The sequence below is a fragment of the Schistocerca serialis genome, chromosome 12 (genome assembly GCF_023864345.2).
Source record: "Schistocerca serialis cubense isolate TAMUIC-IGC-003099 chromosome 12, iqSchSeri2.2, whole genome shotgun sequence".
NCBI lineage: Eukaryota > Metazoa > Arthropoda > Insecta > Orthoptera > Acrididae > Schistocerca > Schistocerca serialis.
This window is the reverse complement of record NC_064649.1, coordinates 6,171,960-6,195,301: the sequence shown is the minus strand read 5'-3', so window position 1 is coordinate 6,195,301 and position 23,342 is coordinate 6,171,960. Positions and strand designations below refer to the sequence as shown.

General features: G+C 43.0%; 1 protein-coding gene and 2 non-coding genes across 4 annotated transcripts in view; 1 reads left to right on the top strand and 2 right to left on the bottom strand.

Annotated features, from left to right (window-relative positions):
- Positions 1-23,342, bottom strand: part of LOC126428191 (angiotensin-converting enzyme-like) — a 214,686-nt gene that overhangs the window by 176,786 nt on the left and 14,558 nt on the right. The gene's annotated exons all lie outside the window — the stretch shown is intronic.
- On the bottom strand, positions 11,455-11,527 carry Trnar-ucu (transfer RNA arginine (anticodon UCU)). Its single transcript has one exon. It is a non-coding gene; the product is annotated as a tRNA-Arg (tRNA).
- Trnar-ucu (transfer RNA arginine (anticodon UCU)) lies at positions 20,987-21,059 on the top strand. The gene has a single exon. It is a non-coding gene; the product is annotated as a tRNA-Arg (tRNA).

Sequence of the window (23,342 nt, the reverse complement as noted above, 5' to 3'; positions counted from 1 at the left end):
CACGAGGGCAGACAGGCAGACATATATCCAGACCGTCACACAGGAATTCCAAATTCCATCAGGATCCGCTGCAAGTACTATGACAGATAGGCGGGAGGTGAGAAAACTTGGATTTCATGATCGAGCGGCTGCTCGTAAGCCACACATCACGCTGGTAAATGCAAAAAGACGCTTCGCTTGGTGTAAGGAGCGTAAATATTGGACGATTGAGCAGAGGAAAAACGTTGCGTGGAGTGACGAATCAGGGTACACAATGTGGCGATCCGATGGCAGGGTGTGGGTATGGCGAATGCCCGGTGAACGTCATCTGCCAGCGTGTGTAGTGCCAACAGTAAAATTCGGAGGCGGTGGTATTATGGTGTGGTCGTGTTTTTCATGGAGGAGCTTGCACCCCTTGTTTTGCGTGTCACTATCGCAGCAGAGGCCTACATTGATGTTTTAAGCAGCTTCTTGTTTCCAACTGTTGAAGAGCAATTCGGGGATGACGATTGCATCTTTCAGCGCGATCGGGCACCTGTTCATAATCCACGGCCTGTGGCGGAGTGGTTACACGACAATAACATCCGTCTAATGGACTGACCTGCACAGTCCTGAGCTGAATCCTACAGAACACCTCTGGGATGTTTTGGAACGCCAACTTCGTGTCAGGCCTCACCGACCGACATCGACACATCTCAGTGCAGCTCTCTGTGAAGAATGGGCTGCCATTCCCCAAGAAAGCTTCCAGAACCTCATTGGACGTATGCCTGCGAAAGTGGAAGCTGTCATCAAGGCTAAGGGTGGGCCAACACCATACTGAATTCCATCATTACCGATGGAGGGTGCCACGAACTTTTAGGTCATTTTCAGCCAGGTGTCCGGATACTTTTGATCACAATGTGTAACAGAGTACTTTTGGGTAGGAATGCTTGTACCACTCTGCTTCTTCTATCCTCGGAAAAGAAAACTTGTAAAGCTAAGATCGCGTAAGTATTTATTTATTTTCAAGAACCGGTTTCGAGAGACTTAGTTTCCATCTTCACGTCTCCAAAATTTTTGGTACGGAACGTGTTCATTTTGAGTTGGAAGCTCAAGCCCGGTTGCTAAGACTTCCAGTTGCGTCAAATACGCCGCCTAACGTGGATCATCAATGAATGGAACATGTCGAGCTAGCTAATGTAAATAGATGTGCTAATATGCATTTAATTGTATATCGTTATTTTTATGACGTAACTATCACCTGTGAGAGCTACGTGTACGGACATGACCATGTGCACAACGTGCTTTTTGATTGTAAATGCTTCATATCTTGAAAACCTATATATAATGTGCTACGTTTTATCTAGTAACGTAGCATCTTAGCAGGAGGTTCCAACTCGCAACGAATAGGTTTTTAGCAAAAATTTTGAATACCTGAAGATGAGAGGAAAGTCTGTAAAAACCGGTTGATGAAAATAAAGAAATATTCGTGCGACCTCGGTTTTAGAAAGCTTTTTCCAAGTAAAACTGATCGATCCTTCAGATTTCTCAACATGAGAAAATTCAGTCCCACATCTTCCTTGCTTCTTCTGTCACGAGTTATTTCCCTTCCAACGTAGCAGAATCCTTTCATTTCGTCCAGTATGTCGTGCTGTTTTGACAAGTTTGTCCCTTAACTCACCTCACCTGTCCCTAAATAGTTACTCTTTCTTTGGTTCACCCTCGGTCTGCATTCTGTGCTCGTTTCAAACACCAGGCGCTGCAACTTTCCCTGTCTTCCTTGGCCTTCAGGGTGACGTTAAGCCCTAATATGACTACTGCCCCTTCCCTAGGGGGGGACCTGGGCGGCCAGTAACATCAGCATACAGGAATGAACCGCGCGCTTTTCCATGCAGATGGGCCACTGGTCTCAACGTCGCACTAGCTGTCGGTTCATCGCAGCGTGAACGACTCAAGCCTGTCACTGACGAAAGCAACTGTCTTCCGAAAGCGGGTCGCGCCTCTTCCCTTAAGCAGTGTATTTACTGACGTCTTCCTCCACGTATTAAGACTGCAAAATGTAGACCAAGATGAACAAAGGACGCAGACTGACTTATCTTATCTGAAGCTAGTTTTAATATTGTCGTGTAAGCTCTTATGAATAACTTTCAGATGCCAGAAAATTATCTAAAGATAGAAATCGGTTGTGAATAAAAGATTATTGGGGATCAGGATATGTGGACTTCAAGCCCTCCTTTATGCTTCAGGTGGTCATTAGGACTTGCGTGGCTGAATGGAACACCTACCGTAACTGTTCCACCACTTAATCTGGTCATGGAGATCCCTACCCTCGACCTCCGCTAAGCAAGTATGCCACGGAAATAAGAACAATGAGGAAAATACGTTCGTTTCGACACTGTTGCGCCGTCGTCATTGCCGAGACGAAACTGCTGGCTTCAGAGGCGGCCTCGATCCCATCATCACCGAAAGCCACTTGTCAGCCAGCGCTAGATTCCAGACTTCAGCATACGTTACGACCTTCGGGTTTTCACGCCCACATTTGCCCTACCACTTTCTTTGTGACACAAATCTGTCTCGCAATATGTCATCCTGTAGGTCATTTGTTATCTGTATCCTTACTCTGACAAGGGCTGGTTGGTTCAAATGGGTCTAAGCACTATGGGACTTAACATCCGAGGTCATCAGTCCCCTAGACTTATAACTACTTAAACCTAACTAAGGACATCTATGCCTGAGACAGCATTTGAACCTGCAACCGTAGCAGCCGCGCGGTTCCGGACTGAAGCGCCAAGAACCTCTCGGCTGACAAGAGCCGTGAATCCCGTGGAAGAGTGCACTTCCATTGTACCACGTATTTTGGTTTCTTTCCGTATTTTCCGCATATGCGGCCCAGAAAGAATGGCTTATTAAAAGCCCTTGCCTGTGATCTTGCATCACGCACCCAACAGCAACGGTATGTAGGGTGTTGTACGTACGCATTTTCTTTATCCTTTGCATCCATCTTCAAGCGCCTCTCAGTTAAGGAGCGTCTCCGTGTCTAAAACAAACATGTGAACATCGGTGCTGCCATTCCCAGTATACATTCAGTTTCCGTGATGGTACTATTAGGTATGAGTCCCAGATACACTAGGAATTTTCTAGGATGCATCACCGAGAGCGTGACTAACGTTGTCGTCTGTACAGTCCGTGCAGAATGTCGTGGCCAGCAGACGCGTGCGCAGGGTGGTAATGGTGGGGGTTAGGGGCAGGCGCTGTAGGGGAAATACCGAGCCATGGAGGGGAAGTGCCATTCTAAACTCAAGCCCACGCTCACATTTTTTGCTCATATTAAGTAGGGATCCTCGACGTCCACATGTGTATGGTATCCACTAAAAACATCTACTGTCACTTCCGCTTTGGTTGGTACCTAAAAAGAATTCCGCCCAAAACGCAGCGATTTATTTTCGCCTGGATAGTTAGCCATTTCTGAGTTTCAGGGTAGCGTCATGAGTGGTGCCTTTTGACTAAAACATACGTATCTCTGGTTGCCGTATTATAATTTGCTCAGGTTGCCTTCCATTCAGAAAGTGGATGCAAAAAATGGTTCAAATGGCTCTGAGCACTATGGCACTTAACACCTGTGGTCATCAGTCCCCTAGAACTTAGAACTACTTAAACCTGACTAACCTAAGGACGTCACACACATCCATGCCCTAGGCAGGATTCGAACCTGCGACCGTAGCGGTCACGCGGTTCCAGACTGGAGCGCCTAGAACCGCTCGGCCACTCCGGCCGGCAAAGTGGATGCACTCAGCGACTGTATGTGAGTTATAAATTATAGAGTGCAGCAATCAGTTGCCCTTATTAGATTTTATTATGCAAATCCAGATTTCGGCAAGTAAGTAGCTATTCTCAATCCGCTATTTTTTATTCTCAATGCATGTAAGTCCCTGTTATTTGGGAGTCAGTCACAGTTCTTCGAATATTCTTTGAGTATTCAAAGAACTGTGACTGAGCCCAAACAACAGGGACTTATACACACTGAGAATAAAAAATAGCGGATTGAGAATAGCTAGCTAATAGCCGAAAACTGGATTTGCATAATAAAATCTAAAAAGGACGTCTGATTGCTCAACTCTATAATTCATCTAAAATTTGCTTCTTTTGCCAAAACTCAGTGGAGTTTATACAGGCTCACCTCACAAACACGTTGTGCAGACAACTGCGAGAGAATTCTGAAACAGTGGTTTATGAAGTTCATTAAGCGCGAAGAACTGAGGAAAAGTAAAGTCAGTAATTTATGAAAAACACATCCTCAGTACAAGAAAAAAGTGTAATGTCTTCACATACGTTGTTCCAAAACGCATAGCATTTGTCGTGTGAGCACCTATCGATGGCCCTTATAAATTACATTTTTCACCGAAAAATTCTGTACTCATTGGTTTAACACAGTAGATAATGAAGTTTTACATAATAACTATACAGTAAAATACTGTCCTCTTTGCGTGCTATCGTTTGCCAAAATCTCATATCGCTTCTGAAATAAGAGGCATGTTGCGGATATTTCACTCTGGCTTTATCGTTCCCGCGGAGCGATGGCGAATGAGTGCGCTACGTCACATCAGTTTCCTCGAGATTGGTGACAGGTCGTTATCTCTAGCCAAGTCTAAAGAAAAATTCAATATGTTAGCTAAATGTCATTTGCAACAACATATTATGCAAAATACACCAAACGCAAACTCATAGCAACCTCTATTTTTCATTGCGAAATTTTCCGAATTTCGCGCAGTGTCTTATTCCATGTAACTATGACCATTAACGAAATGATGGGCATATTATCTTGAACTGACATATAAAGCTAGAAGAAAACCAAAAATGACTTTTTTAGTGAACCGTTTCTCTAAAATAGTTTGAGATAGACAGAAGGGGGTGCGCCTCGATTCTATCATCGCTGACCAGCCAACAGGTAGAGAACACTTGCCGGACCTCCCTCCCCCTTCTGAACAAACGAATGAACTCGGCCAGCGCTTTGGACAGAAACTGGTCACTGCGCGTCGTATCCTGCGTGGACTCTACAGTAGGGCAGTGTCTGCATTGTACAGTGTCCACGTAGTTCCAGGCAATGCATGCATGCCGGAAAGAACAGACACTACTGGCGACTGACAACCGCATTAAATTAGGAAATGCATTCGAAAACTCCGAGTACGATCGTACAACGACAGTACCATTTACCAGTAACATATGAAGATTTGTGTTGGACTGACACTCGAACCTGGATTTCCCACAGAGGGAGAGACATCGTCTTCCATGTCTAAAGGAACGTCGAACGTAACATCGAACTGTGCAGACACTTTATAATACAGACACTGCCCTGCCATCCTTCGTGCCGAAGCAAGGCGATGTGACGGGCAAAACAATGTCTCTCCCTGAGCGGGAATCACACGATTTGTAGGCGAGCACTATGGGACGCAGACACCGGGACATATGGAAGTTTGGGTGGGTTACTGCACGTGTCCTCGGATGGCCTAGGCGGTTAGGGCGACTGCTCGCGTGAAGCGGGAAATCCTGGTTCGACTCCTGGGCTGACACAAATATTCATGCATTACTAGTAAGTTGTACAGCCGTTGTACAATCTTATTCACAATTTGCGAATACTTTTCATAATCCCGTTCCTATTCTGTGTTTTTCCTGTGTCTTAATAACGAGCCAAAGTCTGCCGTAGAAATCGCTTATTATTTAGCCGATGTGGTCTATCCATTTCATGTCCTCAGAAATTGTTACATGCAGTTATTCCTATGAGTTGATTGATTACAGTGTAGTTTAGCCACAAGACATCACATTTTCACGTTTTGTGAAGTGCAGAATTTTACTTTCCTGAAGATTTAAAGCAAGTTGCCATCTTTTGTACCATATCGAAATCTTATCAAGATGTCTGTGCAGTTTTTTTATATTTATTATTTATTAACTGCAATGTTCGGCGTTGCCGGAGAAGTTTAATATCTGCCACATAAAGTGGTTGGCCTTCAGTCTCGTTGATACTGAAAGCAGATGCAAGCCATGTGGGGAACTGCAGTCACTTCAAATCGAAGGCATATTTCAATCACTGGGCGTTAACGGAATGCGACGAATGAATACGTCGCCAGTGGAATTCAAAAAATTAGGTTCCAGGCTTTCGGTTACGATTTTTGCAAGTATGAACCAATTTTACACCAAAAATTTAGTCTAACAACTATCTCACAGATTATGCTTTGATTCCATTTTAAAATTACAAATTAAAGTAATATATCCGTAATGTGTAATGTACCTAAAACCTAACTGAAAAATACTCTTATCATTTCAAGACATGTATTTTCTACAAGAAATATTTTGATTCTGAAGATGTGCGTATGCTTAATGAATCAGTAGTCCACGTGTTCATTAATATTTTGTACAATTCAAATATCTATTTACTGCCATCGGTAGTGAAGAAAACCCTAATCGCTTAAAAATATCTACTGATATTGTAAACCTGTATGAATTACAAACAAATGCACACTCTTCATTCGGGATTACATAAAAACACGGGTAGAGAGACAAGAGGCAGAAACTTCACAAAAGAATAAAAGAATAACAATTTCCATAAGCAATACTGACATAAAAGAAATTATTACGTCAAACTGGAGGTGTTCAGTCGATTCTAGCGGCGATGCAGATGCAGATGCAGATGCCTCCAGCGAGTCAGTCCAGTCCCCCTTATGAGACCGCGAAGAACATCCGCTGCGAAGATGCTGGTTGGTGGGGTTACGTCGGTGCGCGACGGTCATACTCCGGAGACGTCACTTTGCCGCCTTTACATAACGAATCTGCGCACTCGCCATGCCAAGGGCGCATCCGGTTTACTGGCGACCACTATGTCCGGTTGCCGGGATCCTGGCGCCACTGTTGTGGCTGTGGCGCCAGTGTTGTGGCGGTTCGTTTGTCTTTATATTCCAGTCAAGCGTCAACCGATCTCTTGATCTGTGATTACTATAATATTGCCTGGTAGATCATTAACGTACGGAATGACCACTTCCCTGGCACACACCGGAATCTACATCTGTATCAGTCGCTGACTCCCCATCCAAGACGACGCTCCGCGTCCTCTCCACCAACAAATACTCAGTACAGTCTCTAATTTCATTCGATGCTCTGTACTTGCTACAGCAGACTACTTTTGTGTGGTATCGTGTCAAATGCTTTTCGGAAGTCGGAAACTACAGCAATTGCCTGACTGCCTTGGCCCACGGACTTCAGTATTTCATCTGAGAAAAGAGTGAATTGGGTTATACGTGATCGATGTTTCCGCAATCCATGCTGCTTGCCGTATGAGGGAGGGGGAGGATAGGAGTCATTCTGTTTGTGTCCCAAAGGTCCGCACTATAACGAGGAACCAAACTCTAGAGTAGCCTCACTCCAGCTTTCCAACTCCCATTTCTTCCCTTCGTCTCAGTATGTGCGCTGGCCGCCTCCATTTCAGTTTCGTAGCAGTCACTGTCAGATGTTGAACTGTCATTGAACTGTTGTACTACCACTTAACGAGACTCCATAAGTGTCACTAAAAGAAAACAAAAATCAGCTCTTAGTCAAAGACATACGATTTACTATAGCTGTGTCTTCCAAATGTAGGTTTGGCATCCGTACGAGAGGGAAAACGAAACAGATAACCCCGCGTGGTGTAGCAACTCGACGTGGTAGGGGCTCAACAAGTCGTTGGTGCAGGAATAATGGACCACGGTGCGTCCGTAGCCGTCCATATTTGCGGTGCAGGCTTTTATGCACTGACTGACTTCTCGATTGTGTCCGATGAATGTTGGATGGGGTTCATGTCGGGCGATATGGGTGGCCAAATCATTCGCTCGAACCGTCCGGAATGTTCCTCAAACAAATCGCGAACAATTGTACCCACTCGCATAGCGTACTTTAATCCATAAATATTCCATCGTTGTTTGGGAACGTGAACTCCATGAAAGGCTCCGAGTAGACTAATATAACTATTTCCAGTCAAATATCGGTTCAGTTCATCGTAAACACAGTCTATACCGTTATGGAGCTATGACCAGCTTGCTCAGTGTCTCGCTGACAAGTTGGGTACATGCCTTCGTGGGGTCTGCGCCACACTCGAACCCTACCATCAGCTCTTACCAACTGAAATGGGAAGCCACCTGACCCGGCCACGGTTTTCCAGTCGTCTAGGGTCTAACCGATACGGTCAGAAGCGCAGGAGAGGCGTTGCAGGCGACGTTGCGCTGTTAGCAAAGGCACTCGCGTCTGTGGTCTGCTGCCGTAGCCTATTAACGCAAAATTTCGCCGCGCTGTCCTAACGCAGACGTTCGTCTTACGCCCCACATTGATTTCTGGGTTAATTTCACTCCGTGTTTCTTGTCTGTTACCACTTACAACTCTACGCGAACACCGCTGCTCTCGGTCGCCAATGAAGGCCGCCGATCTTTGCGTTGTGCGTGCTGAGAGGTAGTGCCTGGCACTGTTGAACACTGTGTCTAGAAACACTGTGTCTAGAAACACTGAGTCTAGAAACACTGAGTCTAGAAACACTGAGTCCTCTAACCATTTCCGAAATGGAAGTGTCACATGCGTCTAGCTGCAACTACCGTTCCGCGCCAAAGTCTTAATTCTCGTCCTGCGGCCATAATCACGTAGCATGCCTTTTCACACGAACCACCCGACTACAAATGACGGCTTCCGCCAATGGACTGCCCTTTCATACCCTGTGTACGCGATACTACCGTCTCCTGTATACTGGTACAACGCTATCCCATGACTCTGGTCACCTCAGTGTATACCCGGGGAACGACGGATGAAAGTGTGGAAACCCCGCCGCGCAGTGTCGTCCAGTCGGGGAACGCGAGTATTCGCTCTGACGGTCCGCCTATTTGCGTGTACGTATTACGAAAAAGAGCAAGACGGAGCTGTTGCCAAGTTGTAGGTAGACCTGAACACCAACCAGACAGTGGTTTGTCTGCAAGGCTCGGTCCTGCCAGAGCTGGTGTATGCGACCTCTCAACTGACGCACCTGACCGCTGTGAGAAGGATCTACACTTTAAAGTGTACTCCCAATTCATTCATTCTTTGTAAATTCTGTAGATAAAACAACAGAAACGAAAACTCTAAAAAGATAAAAAACGAAAATTGTAAGATGTTTTAAACATCAGGTAACAGGTCTATAATTTGGCAATAAATTTTAAAAAAATTAAAAAAATAAAAACTCTCAATCACGGTGTGACTGTTCTTTGCTCACATTGACAAAGACTGCGCACTACGTGCCCCACCAGGTCAGGATGAAGAAAGACACGGAAGGAATTCAGATGCGTGCTGCGGGATTCTTTAGCGTCAAGTACCATCAGTGTGACGGTGTTAGGGAAATGCTCAGTCGGGTTGGCAGGGAAGGGGAGTGATCTTTTCATGAAATGCTACTGAAGTGGTTTAGAGAAGCAGCACTTGCCAGACACTGCAGAACGATCCTGCAGCAGTCTTGCGCAAGGGTAGAGAGACAGTTAAGTATCGGTACAAAGTGCCCTCGGCTATGCACTGTACAGTGGCTAGCCCAGTACGCACGTACATATAGAGGTAGACGTTACTGACAAGCCTGGTTTCAAATACGAACGAAAGGCAAGACATCAACATGGAGCAAGCAACAGGTGAAGAAACGGAAGCTTTCTGTCCAAAACGAATTGAATTTTGGCAACAAATGAGTGACAAGCATGGTATGCCTTTCGAGACGACTGGGACAGCTAAATTGGGGTGCACACGTTCAGTATTTGTGGACAAAACTAGTTTGTTGCAACATCAATATTACTGTCAATATTGTCGGTCGACAACATCATTCTACGAGGTTAAGATGTCGAGCACCCAAAAGAGAGCGTATTGCTCAATTTGTTAGCCGCACCAGCCGAAGACAACGGAAAGGAGGAAACTGGTCAGAATGTGACTGTTAACGAGGAACGACTTGTCGCACGATAATTTTCTGGCCCACATCGGAATCATGTTCTCGAAAGATTTCATAAAATATTTTCGTGTCACTCCTGCATTGTACCACAAATTATTAATGCTGATACGCAATAAAATAGAGAAGAAAGGAGTAACTTGGAGATTTCTGGCGAAAAGCAGATGATTGAAATGCTTCAAGTTAAGTTCAGTAACAGCAACAAACACGTTTAGTAAAAATGAGTGGAAACCGGTGGAGGAATTATATATGCCTGGCAGGAATACTTTCAGGTGCTGCAATTAACTTCAAACATATTTCTATGTTTTGGGATAATTCGATGCAATTTACATATTTGCAAGACCTCTTACTAGTCATTGCATACATATGACTTATTTTTGGAAGTGTAAGCGTTCCACCAAACTGCTGTGTAATTCACCGACCTATATCATATTTTCAAACTAATAAGGTAAGCAGTATGGGAACAGATCCTCCGTTGACCATCCTACAACGGTCTATACAACGACTACCCAAGCGCACCCCTATTACAACTGTTTTGTGTTAAAAGTCTAGCTGAAAAACTGAATCTGCGGTATGATGTGCACAAAGACAAATTGAAAACAGGAACAGTGGTCAGTAAAGCCGTGTGGGTGGTTCCTGAAGCACTGTCTACAACTGAGTGGAGAATACTGTCACACCGTCAGTTCTTGACCTCACACGTTCAGTGTGTACTCACAATACTGAAAATATCTGAAGGTCATCAACACTGCTCATCAACATTTCCACTATTTACAATACGCCAATACGCACCCTCAGACGGTTGCACACGTGACGGATCACTATCAAGGGGAGGCGACGACGTTTGGAACGCGGATTTACTGCAAACTTCGTACACTCGTAGTACTCCATGAGGACAACAAAATGTGTAAGCAGTAGCGCGTACGTCTCATGCGTTACTGAGAAAATCGCAAGATAATTTCGGTCATCAAGTATGTACACCTGTGCGTCGCCATTTTTACCATGAAGCGGCGGCAGCCGAGTGGTTAGCATTCAAGCCCCATAATCGCTGGGTCGAATCCCGCTCGTCAGTTTTTTTTTATTTCTAACACAGTCAGTTTCTTTACTATTTATATTACAATTGACGTAATGGGAAAAATACGTGTAATCGGATGAACTTTTGTGAAATTTACAATGTTATTTGGCAGTCTACAAATTTTTACTATCACAAATAGTATAATATTCATGACTATCGACTAGTGAACGACCAAACGCGTAAAGTGATACTGGTAATGTATCCTTCCCATGTCTTCAAAATTGTTCGTATTTAATCGAAAAAGAACGAGAAATTGCTTCTCGTGAAGACACTACCAAAATACACTCGATACTGCATTACCAATGCCCAACGCCGATATTTAAACAAATGCTGCGTTATGCATGGTTTGCTTCCAAATTATCGACTGAAGAAGCCATTGATCCCAGCGTGTGAGACGCTGTCACGGCGCAGATAGTTCCGTCTGAAGCTACAATGCGGCTTTCCCGCATCTGTATTAAAAATGTTTCATCCCTTGCGGGGATCGAACCCGCGACCTTTGGATTAGAAGTCCAACGCGCTATCCGCTGCGCCAAAGGGACACTGCACAGCATTCACCTCTGGCAGAAGGCGCCCCACTGCGTCACCGAGCCGGTGGTACCGCTCCGGACTGCTGAGCCTCCCTCGTGACGTCACCAGAGTGACGCACGCCGCTCTTCCACGGAGGCGCTGTTTCCACCGCGAGCTCGGTCTGCGCACGTGCCGGAACCACCCCCGGCTCCTAGGCTGGGGCGGAGGGAAAGAAAGACTGCAGCCGTCTCACAACGCCTCCTTCCGTACTTTGTCACACAATCTTCCTCTGCATCCCATCCAAAGCTCACCTAATGTTAAGAAAGCGAGGAGTACGAATACCACGCAAAGGTCACAGCAGAAAATTGTACATAAATTTTGAAAAGAAATTACAGTGTCACATTTAATGTTAAAAATGTTCAGATATGTGTGACATCTTGTGGGACTTAACTGCTAAGGTCATCAGTTCCTAAGCTTAGACACTACTTAACCAAAATTATCGTAAGGACAAACACACACACACACACACACACACACACACACACACACACACACACACACACACACACACACACACGCCCGAGGGAGGACTCGAACCTCCGCCGGGACCAGCCGCACAGTCCGTGACTGCAGCGCCCTAGACCGCTCGGCTAATCCCGCGCGGCAGTGTCACTTTTAGTCCAAGTGACTGTTAACAACATTTGTGGCTGAAAACAAAGCGAATTCCAGAACTGTTACACGACGTTACTGCGAGAGTAACTATAGGAACAGCAGGTCTCGTCAGAGATTCATCGAGTAAGTGCGAAATAGTCAGGGAGGTGCTCAACCACCTGCAGTGGCAGACGCTGCAAGAGAGGCGTACAGCAGCACGGCGCGGTCAGACAGCGCACACTCCTAGAAGAGCCAACCGGTATATTATTTCCTATTACGCACGTCTCGCCAAAGAACCACGAAGGTAGAAATATTCGAGCTCACATAGTGTCTTACCAACAAAGGGTCTTCAACCGAATCATTCGCCACTGGAACATATTCGTGGAGTGTAGACACACAAGTCACTGATTCGATTGAAACAACACATTAAATGTAACAAGAATAACACAAGTGTACCTCATACAAAACAGAAATACGTACCGGAACATTAAAGATAAGCTCGAAACCCTGTATCGTGTACAAAATGAACATTCTAGAACAAACCGAAATTTTTAGTGATTTCAAAAATCATCCCAGTACACTTATGAATGAACGAGCAAAAGTACAAAGGACACGGTATATCGATAATTGCATTCTGTTTATGGCTAGCCAATATCAAAGTAGAAATATTCCATTCGTAGCGTCCACAACGACTGGTAGCACTGCCGACGCCGTCTATACACGAAGCTAAATTTCCGTATTTCTCATTTCTGTACGCCATACATATTTAATAATTATACAGCTGCGTACCTCAATAGGTAAAAACGGAATCCTTAATAGGATCACTTTGTTGTCTGGCAGTCACAGCTATGAGCAATCATCTTTAATATTAATAAACCGCTTCGGCTGTATTTAGTCAATTTTTTTACATCCTACCGTCTTAGGGGCACTAAGAGCCACATCTTCAGGTTAACGCCGGCCGCTGTAACCGAGCGGTTCTAGCGCTTCAGTCCGGAACCGCGCTGCTGCTACGGTCGCAGGTTCGAATCCTGCGTCGAGCATGGATGTGTGTGATGTCCTTAGGTTAGTTAGGTTTAAGTCATTCTAAGTCTAGGGGACTGATGACCTCAGATGTTAAGTCTCACACTGCTCATAGCCATTTGAACCATCTTCAGGTTAACATCTGTACGACAATAAATCAAGAAGGAATAGCAACCCTGACACGTCCACTGATGTAATTCTCCAGATTTACTTAAAAATTTATTTAAATTTTCAAAAATTTTAAGAACGTTTACATTAGAATTTTCAAATATTTCTACTGGCGTAAGTAAAACGTTGGAGGTAAAAAGCTCGAGACCTTGAAGGCAACATTCGTTATTTTCTTATTTTATTTTATACGGCTAGTTCCGTAGGAGCAAATCTCCAAAGTCATGGAACGTGTCAGTGCATGAAATTACAACACAAAAGTAACAACTGATAAAAATAAAATGGTTATGAACTCAAAAAGGTCAAGCCACAAGTTTAAGTAAACGCAATCAACAGTATAGCATAGGAATCAGGTTAATTTTTCAAAGAACTCCTCTAGAGAATAGAAGGACACTCTTCAGTTTCGATTTGAAAGCGCTTGGATTACTGCTAAGATTTTTGAATTCTTGTGGTAGCTAATTGAAAATGAATGCAGCAGTATACTGCACAATTTTCTGCACAAGAGTCAACGAAGTGCTATACAGATGTAGAATGGATTTCTGCCGAGTATTAACTGAGTGAAAGTCGCTAATTCTAATGAATATTGTTAATAAGAGACGACAGTAATATACCGGGTGATCAAAAAGTCAGTATAAATTTGAAAACTAATTAATCACGGAATAATGTAGATAGAGAGGTACAAATTGACACACACACACTTGGAATGGCATGGGGTTTTATTAGAACCGAAAAAAATACAAGCGTTCAAAAAGTGTCCGACAGATGGCGCTTCATCTGATCAGAATAGCAATAATTAGCATAACAAAGTAAGACAAAGCAAAGATGATGTTCTTTACAGGAAATGCTCAATATGTCCACCATCATATGTCCAATAGCTGTAGTCGAGGAATAATGTTGTGAACAGCACTGTAAAGCATGTCCGGAGTTATGGTGAGGCATTGGCGTCGGATGTTGTCTTTCAGCATCCCTAGAGATGTCGGTCGATCACGATATACTTGCGACTTCAGGTAACCCCAAAGCCAATAATCTCACGGACTGAGGTCTGGGGACCTGGGAGGCCAAGCATGACGAAAGTGGCGGCTGAGCACACGATCACCACCAAACGACGCGCGCAAGAGACCTTTCACGCGTCTAGCAAAATGGGGTGGAGCGCCATCCTGCATAAATATCGTACGTTCCAGCAGGTGTTTATCAGCCAGGTTGGGGATGATGCGATTCTGTAACATATCGGCGTACTTCTCACCCGTCACGGTAGCAGTTTTGCTGTCCACTGCCATCCGTCGGACATTTTGTGAACTTTGTTTTTTTTGTTCTAATAAAACCCCATGTAATTCCAAGCATGTGTGTCAATTTTTACCTCTCTATCTACATTATTCCGTGGTTTATTAAGTTTTCAAATTTATACTGATTTATACTGACTCTTTGATGACCCGGTATATATATGAGAGAGAGAGAGAGAGAGAGAGAGAGAGAGAGAGAGAGAGAGAGAGAGAGAGAGAGAGAGAGAGAGGCAGGCCAATGGTAGAATGTCCAGACTAATGAATAGGGGTCGACAAGAAATTCACGAACTTACATCACTTAGGCTTATTGCCCGAATCGTCCGTTTCTGAGTCAAAAATATCCTTAGACAATGGGAAGAGTTAACCCAAAATTAACACCATACGCCACAAGTGAATGTAAATAATCTCTGAAGACTACTTTCCGTGTCGAACTATCACTTAGTTCACATAGAGTTCGAATAGCAAAAATGGCAGCGTTAAGTCTGAACAAGATCCTGAACGTGAGCCTTCCACAAAAGTTTGCTATCTGAACACCTAGAAATTTGAACAGTTCAGTTTCATTTATAAGGCCATTCTGTGAAATTAAAATGTCGGGTTTTGTTCAATTGTGTGTTAGAAACTGTAAAAACTAACTGTTACTGTGATTTAGCGTTAGTTCATTTTCTAAAAGCCATGAACTTGGGCTATGAACTGCGCTATTTGAAACAGCGCGAGGTGAACCAACTTTGAGCCACTCCCCGTATTCCGTAATGGTCAGACTTCTGGAGCAATAATTTGTGATTAACACAATCAAACGCCTTAGTTAAATCGAAAAATATGCCCAACGTTCCGAACCTTTTCTTTACTCCATCCAGTACCTCACAAAGAAAAGAGAATATAGCATTTTCTATTGTTAAACCACTTCTAAAACCGAACTGCACATTTGATAGCAAATTATGTGGAAAAACATGATCACTTATCCTTATACACACAGAATTTTCAATAACTTTAGCAAACACTGATGGCATAGAAATAGATGTAAAACTGTCCAATCATCGATTTCTCCCTTTTTATAAAGCGGCTTTACTACTGAGTACTTTAATCGTTCAGGTAACTGACCATTCCTAAAGGAAAGATTTGAAATTTGGCTAGGTACAGGGATAATATATGCAACACATTACTTTAATATTTTGCTAGGCAACCCATCATATCCATGAGAGTCCTTAGCCTTCAGTGATTTAATTTTTGACAATCTCCCCTTTGTCAATATCACGGAGTATTTCAGTATGGGAAAGGTATTGTTCAAGAGAGATATATGATTCACTGAAGAAATTTTTATTTAATTGACCAGCAATGCTCAGAAAGTGACTGTTAAAAACTGTACATATATCTGACTTTTCGGTGACAAATATTCTTACTACGAACTGACTTTGGCCAGCAACGCGAGGACGACGATATAGACTTCCCTCACGACTAACCATATGGTTTTAATTTTATCCTGCGAAGTAGCTGTCCTATTTGCGTAGCACATACTCTTTGCCTTGCTAATAACATTTTTAAGCGCCTTACAATACTGTTTGTAATGGGCTGCTCTAGATCGATAGTGACTACTTCTGACATTTTGATGTAATTCCTACTTTGTTCTACATGATGTCCTTATCCCACTATTCAGCCACCCAGGCAGCATATTTCTGCTATTAACCTGTTCAGAACGTTCTAATGGAAAGCAACTTTCAAAGAGCATGAGAAACGTGTTAAGGAAAGCATTATATTTGTCATCTACATTACCGCCACTATAAACATGCTACTACTCTTGTTCCTTAACGAGGTTTAAAAATCTCTGTTGCCGTTGGATTAGCTTTTATACATAGTTTTTAATTATGTATAATATTTGTTTGAGTACAAAAGCCTTTCAGTGTTAAAATTTATGCATCATGGTCTGAAAGGCCATTCACCCTTTTACTAACAGAATGTCCCGGTAATCAAGAATGAATAAAAGTATTGTCTATGGCTGTGTTACTGTTCCGCTGCACCCTGATTGGAAAAAAAACACGGTCTGCATTAGATCATATGAGTTTAGGATATCTACTAACATCCTTTTCCTTGTACAGTCACACAAAGTTAATACTGAAGTCACCACATACAACTAATTTTTGGTACTTCCTATAATGTGAACCAAGAACCATCTCTAGTTTGAGCAGAAACGGTCTGAAGTGAGAGGTAGGGGACCTATAAACAACAATAGTTATGAGTTTATTTTCACTAAATTGAACTGCCCTGCACAACATTCATGTAACTTTTTTTTTTTTTTTTTTTTTACGCGCACGACAACTCTTCCACTCCGCAAAGAAGTTTAAAAACAGCCAGCTAAACTGTATCCAGGGAAAGGAAGCCTCTGAATTTTCAAATTATTTATGTGATGCTTCCATATACCAATAACGTCAGAGTCAACATCTAAAAGGAGTTCACTAACTTTAATACCTCATATTTTGATGAAATAGGCTAATTCTTTCGCTACTTGGATACCTGTCCTCCTCTGAATGTGATTCCTTTGTCAGAGGCACTTCCTTTAAGCACGGATACCTATCAGTCGACTTCAGTCTAAAAAAGAAGCATACCTGTTGAGGTGGAGGCCTTACCTAGTGAAAACCGATCTACTGATGGACTCAGTCGGCACCACCGCAATGTGAGCCACGCCCTCCGCCATCAGTGCCTTATCCGGCCCTATGTTAACGCGCCTAACACCACCATTAAGATGAGGCCGCCCATAACATTGGTGCCACCAGTTTGAGTAGTTATCTTGAGCAGGTCACCACCTACATCATACTTCCCGTCCCTATCAAGACTGTTCCCAGCTCCACTTACAATCACTACCTGATCCTCTTTCCTAAAATTCCTACATAGCTCCCCTATGCCACCTGAGCTAACCCTGCACTAGGCTTCACAATGCTGGTGACCTGGTACTCACTCCTCAACATTTCCTGCAACTGCTGGCCCACACCTCTACTGTGCGAACTGCCCAGCAGCGGAACCTCCTCCTTTCTGTTAGGGTGAGGACTGCTGCATGTTTCCCACTCCTACAGCTACAAGAGGCTCCTCCCCACTTGAGTGACTACTGGTCAAATCTATTGCTTATACGCAAAGCAGAACTGTCTAAATATCTCCTCCTCATCCTAGCTCTGTCTTGTTACCAAGTACCAGTTCCCATTCCCCAGCGCCCTTCGCCCTCCTCAACCTATCTAGTTCCTCATTTGTGAGTTGCAACTGCACCCGGAGGGCACAGATCTTACGCTCCTGCTCCTCTATCAACTTACTTCTGCTACAGATTCTGCATTTCCAAGAGAGGATCTTGCTAGAACACGTACCGGCTTCCCCACTGCACCCACCCCACTAAAAATACCTTGAACAAATTTTTCATCGTAAACCGCTACTCACAAACCTGCTACAAAACCCACACTGCTCACTCATGGTAAATTTTTAACAATTATTGAAAAAACTAAATGTCTACGTTACCTACGTTCAATTACAACAGTAGAACTATTTAAAGAACTAACCACAGTGATCTCGAATTTCGCATTCTACTAAGAAAAGAACTACTTTTGTAAACACTAACAAACCACAGCTTATACCTATACCATAATAATTTCATGCAATTTTTAATCTAAAACCAAAAATTCAAGCAACCACCGAAACACTAAACGAAATTAAACATAGTGAACGAAAGTTGTACTGAAATATTTCAGTACACACAATAAGAAACTTCATCTGAAAACTATCGTACCACATTTAATAAAGGACTTCAACTCAAAAACAGCTCTAAAAAAAAAATCACAGTGAGCGAAAGTTTTCGAAAGTTTATTAAACCGTTATTTCGCCAGAAACAGTACGAGACACCGTTGAGAGCTACTAAATTTAATAACCGAATAACAGTGCACAAAACAACTTTGTCAGGACTTGAGAACCGCTACACCTGCAGCTGCATGCCGCGAAATGTAAACACACTCCTAATAATTGAGGAGCACACGAACAAAAACCGATAAATCCGCATTTGCTGTTAATACAGAAAGTAACAAACAGTGATCTCTAAATGGCTCCACAAGTTATAAAAAGAAGAAACACGCCATAAAACACTTCATGTTACGTTGTGCTGAAAATTGTTTTGTGGCAGCATGTATTACTCCCGTATCTCTCTCTCTCTCTCTCTCTCTCTCTCTCTCTCTCTCTCTCCCCCTCCCCCCCCCCCCCCCCCCCCCCCCCAGTTCAAACACGCGAATACAGCAAAAGTGGACGTATCGGGTTTTGTTCCGGCGCACCTGAATGGGATGAACAGTCGAAAACTACTAAGTATAATATTCGAATAAGGAACAAACAATTTTGTCAGTGGTTAGCTTTAGAACCGCTACAGTTGCAACCGTACGCCGCGAAATGTAAACAAGTGTCAGAACAAAACACTACTAAAAAGCAGTACGTCGCCGAATAGAAATATCGGATTCACGGATTCCAATCCAATATGGTGGATGGGGCCTAAACAAATAATAATATAGTGATCAAGCGTAAGTTGAAAAGATATGAGAAAACAAGTATTAAACCTAATTTGCGGCTAGGATGAAAAAAATCAAGAAGTGGCTGCAGCAAAATGGAGGGATTTCTAAGCAACCTGGACAAGAAGCGTGCAGTAAATAGCTACTGACGGAAATAACAGAACCCGCAGAGCACACTTACCGCTTCTCCCATCAGCACGCAACCGCGGCACAGGCAATAGGACCTCTTGCCGCCTCTTGTTGGCGGCGCACAAGTAAACAAACGGCTCGCGCATGCGTCGATGGTATTCAGGTTCAGACATATGATTGGCGGTCTTTTACGGGAACGCACGGATGGTGAATGAGAACCAGGAATGCTGGGATAACAAGGACACTTAAAAAAATACGTAGAATATAATAGTGACAGTTGGCATTTATTTTCATTAGTAACAACCGTGAGTTATTCTAACCTAAGGGGCCCCTCAACGAAGTGTGTTTAATGACATGAAATAGGAACATCAGATGCATATGTTACAGCAAAGCAACGCATCTGCTGACAGTATCCACTAAATAAACGCCAAAACTTTAATAAACGAAAAAACCAAAAAGTGTTATTTTGTAAAAAAGTTTCTATGTTTTTAAAAAATTATCACGATTAAAAGGATTCCAGACTGTAGCGAATTTTGATAGGTTTTTAAATACAGCTGGAACTTGAAAAAACTTTTAAGAATAAACTTGAAAGGAAGATGTGCAAAACCTAGGGTAACAAAGCGAGCGAGTTGGTGGGAGGGGAAGAGTTAAATACAGGCCTAGGGGAAAAGAAAGGGAACATCGTAAAAAGTGCCGTGTTTTATGACAGCAAAAATAGGCAGTCGAAATTTGCCAAAATTCTACTATACCTCAACTCCGTTTTCCCATTTAAGGTTTGGTGTCGAAAGCTATTAAGGGATCGTATAATTTCGACCCCCTCCAAGAACGTCAATTGTGGTCCTTGTTGTCTCGATGTATAAAAATTTTTAAGTTACTAGGGAAATCGGTGACGGAATGCCACTGCTCATGAAAGTGGGTACTCGAGGCAGATTCTGAGTTACAAACCGTAAGATATTCTTTACACGTGGTACTAAACATCCTTCCAATTTGTCAATCTATCGCACAGTGTATTGCAAGTGATGCAATACACCCCCGGCTGCAATTATATTTGGAATAAATGGGGGGGTTTTCGTGACTACACTATGTGGCAAGGCTACCGGGAACGAAGAAATCCGGTTCAATATTTTTGGTGCGCGACCGTCTTCCTATGTCTTCTGAAATATTGCCGACATGCAGTGCACGCGTGCGTATTCGAAGGAGGGGACCTATAGTTTAACGTAGAATTCGAACCACGTGCATCTCCTTGCCACACCCGCGAACTCGAGAAGTGTAGGCATTTCGTTAAAGGCAGACAGAAAACTACGGCGGTCCGACCGGGATTCCATCTCGCAATCTTTCGGGTTCCAGCCATACACATTGCCGCTATACCACCGAGCCCAAAAGTAAATAAATTATAAATATCGGTGCAAATATTTTCACCTGACGCTATTTCAGTGGCGGGCGAGTCAGTCAGATCGGTGCTGTCACCAGTAGTCGAACCCTGGACCACCGCGTCATTTCTCTTTAGTATCACACACAAATATGAGTTACTCTTTTAAGTTGCGTACACAACAATTTTGACCATGGTTATCAATTTTCAAGTGCCGCCCAGAGCACGAAGTGATCGGATCGATAGGCGCGTGCAGCGGAGTGCGTCATTACGATTACGTCACGGCGATCAGCTCGCCCTTGGCACGGAAGCAGAAACGACAGCTCTTATACTGCGTGGGAATCGAACAATTGCATCGTCCCTTTGGCGCAGAGGATAGCGCGTTGGACTTCTAATCCAAAGGTCGCGGGTTCGATCCCCGCAAGGGATGAAGCATTTTTAAACGCCACAGATGCACGGAACTCCTCTTCTGCTGCAGCACTTTGCATTCCTTATCCTCTCCTTCCTCTGTTTGACGTCCGAAATATATAAATCTCAATGGGTCGAGATGAAAAAACTTTCTCAAAATGTGTGTTTGAACACCGTCTTCTGTTACACAAAGCTGGAATATATTATTTGTATTCATGTCAATCTGGCTACACGGGGCAAACAAGCAAAAGTTTTTAAAACTAAGGCATTCTGAGCACCAGCGAGGCTGGAAAAAAACTGACAGTACACACTCCACTTTTGCAGCTCCTTTGATAGAGGAAAACCACCACCCAAGTAAGAGAAACTGATGTCAAGATCCTCAGAGAAAGCAACAGTATCTACCAAAACATTACATTTCAGGAGAACCGCCACTTGCAAAGAACAGTGACACGAGGAATGAAAGTTTTGAACGAATACACAAGTGTGCAACAAAACTTAATGTATTATATAAAGACACTTCGTCAAATAAAACATTGTACTCAAAGATCCTCCATTATCCAAAAAACCGTTCTTATCAATACTTCCCCCTTTTTCTAGCGCTCTCTCTCTCTCTCTCTCTCTCTCTCTCTCTCTTTCTCTTTCTCACTCACACCCACGCTCACACGAAATTAATTCTATCCCAGCAGACAATACAAAAAAGTTTTCACCAAACGTTCTAAATTATAGAGACACTAGACAGAAAAGATATGAAGAACAATTGAGCAACTGTAAACATGGCGTCTCTCTGTGAGTAGAACGACTTAAGTGTTTTGTCAGTCCTCATTTCTGTGTAAAATTCGCTTTAAAACAGGCGAGAGTGAAATTAAAAAGACGTGGAACATAGTGTATACAATTACGATAGAAAAAAACCACACCAGAGATGCAGAACTGGATGGAAGACGTAAGAACACGACTTAACAACTACTACCGACGGGAAATTATTTTCGAAAATAAGCAAATTCTTTACGGCTACATTGCAAATGACACACCGTTAGACGATGAGTGTCATAAAAACAAGCCGACCTGTACAAAACCACTGCGACAGGTGATGTGCGAGAAATCGAACCAAAATAAAGAAAATTCATACGTTATAGTTTTTAGGCGTAGAAGAGGAAAACAATCATGAACTTTTTATGATATTATACAGAAAGTCTAGACCCACAGAAGAGGAGACGTGGGCCTCGAAACATGTGTGGAGAAATAGAAAAAAAGAATACATTGGCTTTTGCAGAAGGCGGAGTTTAAAGAGCAAAATTTATTTCACAGACGAGGGAAAAAGACGTCAACGGGAGTTTGCAGTCCCGACAAGGTTTTCAAGTGATCCCGGTGTCCTTGTGGGATTTTGTAAATCATTGCCTTTGATCTCGATCGAGACAAATTCAATGAAATGTATGTTGCTACTATGTGAACTACATTCTGGAAGACGGGTATCAACCGAAAAGAAACGAAAATGAGCAAAGTGCGAGAAACTTTAAGAAAGAATACGTTCCTGGACTTTAAACACTGGCAGATATTTGGTATTTTAGTCCCAAGACACACGAGCGTATAGGGACATCATATAGAGCGCGCAGTACATTTGTAACAAAGCAGTTTTACGCAAGAGTTGAACACAAACCAAGACGTAGGAATAAACAAAGTGCGCGATATCGCCGACTAATAACCAAAACGGCGGCCTTCCTAGATATGCGATCGGCTCCTTGATACTTGATAAACAGACAAAGTGTGTTATACTCGACGGCGAATGTTCAACACTATGTGGACAAATGGCTGTAACAATGGATAGAACCGGACAGTATAAAATTACAAGATTAATGGCGAACATCTGGAGCGCTTCAAATCCTACAAGTATTAAAAGAGGCTCGGAAATACTGGAAAAATTACAGAACTGTAAGTCTGCTGAGTTTTATACATGTAAATTATAGCAGGGATCATGGACAAGCAGCTTAAACGAACTTCGGAGCACCCCACTTGAGAAGTGCAAAATGGAATTAGAAGACGAAGATCAACCACAGACAAAATATTTGTTTCAAAAGAGGAATGAATTCAGTACAGAAAACGCACGTAACATTAATATGCTTCGTCAAAGCATTCTACAATGTTAACAGGAAAGAAATATGATCAATAATAGGAAGTAATAGATATTCTGTGAAATACATGAAAGGTGTAAAAACTCGTGAAAGACTCTTAGATTATTAAAAAAACATGAAGGATAAAGACAGATAAAATTTTAATAAGAAAGTGTGTGTCTATATCACCAGCGCTTTTC